Source organism: Strigops habroptila, chromosome 1 (assembly GCF_004027225.2).
Source record: "Strigops habroptila isolate Jane chromosome 1, bStrHab1.2.pri, whole genome shotgun sequence".
NCBI lineage: Eukaryota > Metazoa > Chordata > Aves > Psittaciformes > Psittacidae > Strigops > Strigops habroptila.
Window position 1 is genome coordinate 6,374,043 of NC_044277.2, and position 4,475 is coordinate 6,378,517.

At 39.8% G+C, this 4,475-nt stretch overlaps 1 non-coding gene across 1 annotated transcript; it reads left to right on the forward strand.

Moving 5' to 3' along the window:
- Positions 1-1,296: 1,296 nt before the first annotated feature.
- TRNAA-AGC lies at positions 1,297-1,369 on the forward strand. The gene has a single exon. It is a non-coding gene; the product is annotated as a tRNA-Ala (tRNA).
- Positions 1,370-4,475: the final 3,106 nt, after the last annotated feature.

Sequence of the window (4,475 nt, forward strand, 5' to 3'; positions counted from 1 at the left end):
TCTAAATGTAATTCTTACACTTGGATTTAGGGTGTGTTTGTGGCTGGATGTTAACTTCTTATTTTTAGCTGTTACTGTAGAAAAATGAATTGGGTACTTAGAGTTTGGTTCATCTTGCACAATGTGCATAGCCAAACTAAGTATCTCAGCTTCTTTTATAGTAAGTGAAGAGAACACTTCCTTCTTGGTGCAATACAGCTTAAGACAAAGTACATGGTTAAAAACAGGGCAGAAAAATCATTCCCTGAAAAACTTATTCTCTCTACAGGCTAGAATGAGAAACACAGGTGATTAGCTTAGCTGTAGATGTCTAATTTAAAATTAAGTTAGTTGAAGCCCACTTCCATCTTCTGGCCAAAAAAATACTTGTTCCAGCTTTTCTGAACACTGCCAAAACTGTAGTTCCTTTCTTTTGTAGCAGCCTCTAGCTTAAAGCACAGGGCTGCAGATGGATATAGCTGAGCTGCCTCAAACTCTGACACCATTGCAACCACAGTTCTGATCTGACTCTCCTGACATTTGGAATGGGTTAGTACAGGTAGGGGTCATTTTCTTGTCTCAGTGGTAAGGGAGATTTGGAATGATGTGAATTCCTACTGGAATGTAGAATAAATATCAGAAAGTTGACCTACACTCTCATCCTTATGTGAAGAGACAAGTACAAAACCTGCCACAGTTAATCATCTGCTTCCTAACCAGCTTTGGTCAACCTGAGAAGCCTAAGGCTGTTGTTACCCTGATTCTGTACAAGGACTAGATCTATATTCCTATTTGCATGCAAACAGGTCTTTCAAATCACTGTACTTTTTGCGTAGATGAGAAAAAGGAAGTGGTCTAATGGTTTATTGATCCAGTCTCAAATGGCAGGGCAAATGATCTCTCATGGCAAAGCCTGTGAACTATCTTTCATTTCTCCCCAGATTAGCTCTTTTCTTTTTCCTTGGATTTAAAAATCGAATTTACAAATAGTCTTTACTACCTTTAGTGTTAAAAAAGCCATGGTTCTTTTGTGGTTTTTTGTTTTGTTTTTAAATTCACATTCCCACAGACTGCCACAGCCAAAATGCTTGTACAGCTGTCATCGTTTTCGGTCCTTCATGATACCAGTGTGATAGCAAACTTCACTGAGTCACATATAGTATGCAGGTAGATGACTGCGCAGGCCCTTATACTTCACAATCATTCGCTCTGCCGCACAGTGTCCTTGAGCCAGCCTGCAGCTCCTGCTTTATTTCACTTGCATCTCCTGCCCAAGAAAATGCTGCAGCCTTCTCCTACAGTGATGCATCATCGTGAGGGGAATTAGCTCAAATGGTAGAGCGCTCGCTTAGCATGCGAGAGGTAGCGGGATCGATGCCTGCATTCTCCACTGTCATATTTTAGCCAGCAGGGCCAGATCATCCCTCTGTGCTTGGCACTGGTGAGGCTGCACCTCAAATCCTGTTTTCAGTTCTGGGCCCTTCACCGCAAGAGACGCATTGACATGCTGCAGCAGGTCCAGAGAAGGGCAACGGAGCTGGTGCAGGGCCTGGAGCACAAGTGTGATGAGGAACGGCTGAGGGACCTGGGTTTTGTCTGGAGAAGAGAAGGCTCAAGGGGGACCTTATCGTTCTCTACAACTACCTGACAGGAGGTTGTAGTGAGGTGGGGTCAGTCTCTTCTCTCAAGTAATAAGTAATAGGACAAGAGGAAATGGCCTCAAGGTGTGCCAGGGATGTTTATACTGGAGATTAGGAAAAATTTCTTCCCCAAAGGGTGCTCAGGCATTGGAACAGGCTGCCCAGGGAAGTGGTGGAGTCACCGTTCCTGGAAGTGTTCAAAAACTGTGTAGATGAGGCCCTCAGTGGCTTGGTTTAGTGGGGATTTGGCAGTGCTGGGATAAAGGCTGGACTTGAAGATCTTAGAGGTCTTTTCCAACCTAGCTGATTCTATGATTCTATGATCATTACTACCTCTTTCTGGCTGAGTTCAAAAGCACTGCTGCAGACAATCAGGTTTAAATTCGTTGTATCCTGGACTCATTCTTTTAGGCATGCCTGTTTCCTTTTTCTCCAGGTTACCCTGTTGGAACTGTATAAGCATTTCTACTGTATCTGATAACACCACATTTCTTCCACTAAAACATAGAGACAGAACATTACAATATCTCATCCCCGGTCACCAGGAACTGAAGTAGCTTCTGGTGGAAATTTTTCTGCCAGTCTGAAGGGAGTCCTAATCTTATATGGTATTGTTCAATAGCACTGCACTTTAGCATGATCCTATCTTGATTCCCTGATCATTTCATAAGCCTACACATGACCTTACTAGGTTTCAAAGGAGATACATATGCACCAACTTGGCTTGCTCTGCTTTTCACTGTGTGGTCAACTTTCCATCATTACCCACACTTTATGCACACTAGTTCTCTCCCAGGTTGGATCCTGATGCAAAGTGGTTGCCTCAAAGCTGTATCACTGGTGGTAGGATAGTTCACTAGAGGCTGCACAAATGAGACAAATGCAGGCTGACTCCTTCTCACTATGTATCCTACAACACTAAAATAAGAGCCTTTGTACCCTCATACAAAGGGCAATGCCACCACTAAACTACCACTGAGACTTCTAATGGTAAGCAGTATACAACCTGAACTACATGGTTTAAAAGAAACACTTTCCTAAGCTGAAGCATAGCCGTCTCCTTATGTGGAAACATAAATGCATGCACTCACACTCACAGATTGCGTCCCAGGAACACTACAGGGTTCCTGGAGAAAAGTAAGACTAAATGCTAAGTGGCACAGGCTCACGAGTCAGCCCCAGAGAGGGCTAACTCTGAACAACATGAAAGTGAACTAGTTTGTGCTGTTTAGCCTGGGGTAGAGATTTCTCTTCATACCATGGTCCCCAAAGATGTTACTGTTCTATAAAAACCAGCATTGCAACTTTTAGTTGTAAGCTCTTTTTTTTTTTTTTTTTTCCTGAGGATATATATATGCAAAGTCTTGATCTGTGTTTAATATGGAAAATTCGGTGAAACCTATATGAAATTTTCAAAGTTTTCATTCCTAACAAGCCATTTTACCTGCATTATCACATTAGTCAAAACAAACTTTAAGAGGTGTAATAATATTTTGAATGACTGCTGTAACATATATTCTGTCATCTCACTGCTAGCAGAAAGAACCTCTAATCACTTTTCTCTCTGTTTCTGCACCAGAATTACAATAATTCTCTAAAAAGATTGGAAAAATAAAACTAACTAATCTAGAATGTATTTCTGACAAACTTACACTGTTTTCAAAATACCTTTTTATCAAATTCCAATTTATGATTTATCCAGAATATGAGGACTTTTCTTCCTAGATCCATTTCAGAAATTAATGAACAAGAAAAATCCCATTAATTTTTGTTAACAGACTAATTGATTTTAGGCAATTAGGCAGAGATACTAACAGAATTAGTTAATTAGTTAACTGTCCAGTATTTCCTATAAGCTGTTACTTAGAATCCTAAAAAAGCTTTGATTTGCATTTCTGGATGTGTTTATCACAGTTTTGTTGACAATGCAGTTTTCCATGGAAAACAATATTGAAAGAAAGGACAAGGCAGGTTCCTTCAAATACATGTCTTAAATGTCTTTCAATATGTATTTTTGCCTCGAGCTTTACCACTTCATGGGACTCCAATTAAACTTGGTATTTCTAGAATTAGTTAACTAGATCCCCTGTCCACTGCTTCTCTCTTTTCAGCTTAGCCTTTGCATTATTACCATGAAACACACCAATAATCCATATAAGTAACACTTTTAAAGGACAGTTTAAATCCATTGAACAATTTGCCTGTTTAAAGTTAATCAAATGCTTATGTATTCTTCTGGACTAAGAATATGCTGCTTAATATCTAGCAAAATCAAATCGTCTGGAGCCCAAACCAATCTTTCCTAGTGTGGTCGGTCCTCTTTGACGTTGATGTCCAGTCTACAGCTCCCCACGCTTCAAACAAAAGTGTGGATTATCCCTTCCAATACCTTTGTCCCTTTTTAGTCCAAGGAACATGGATATAGTGTATAATGAGTTTAAGACTTCCTGAATTACAGACTGAATGACATCATAAACCTAATTAAAGTGAGAAGAATCTGAAGGACCCTATTCATTTACCTTCAGCATAAGAGCCTGAAACACTGAGATGTGGCACCCGTGGGATACAGTTAACAACTCGCCTCAATATGTCTTTCAGAGGAACATATATGAGTATTTGTAATTTCTCTAATACAGTGGTGGTAATTTCAATTCCTTTTCCAAAGAGGCTGCTTCTCTCTATGTATGTATATATATAAAGAAAAGAACATGTTATCAGGTCAACTGTAAGGCAATTGGTTTGACCACATCCGGGAGTAAAATAGAAGACTTTTTAAATAAAGACAGATCATATCAGATGAGCACTTCTTGTGCTTAGAAAGCTCATGATTTTCTGGACAAGAAATGAAAAGAGTTT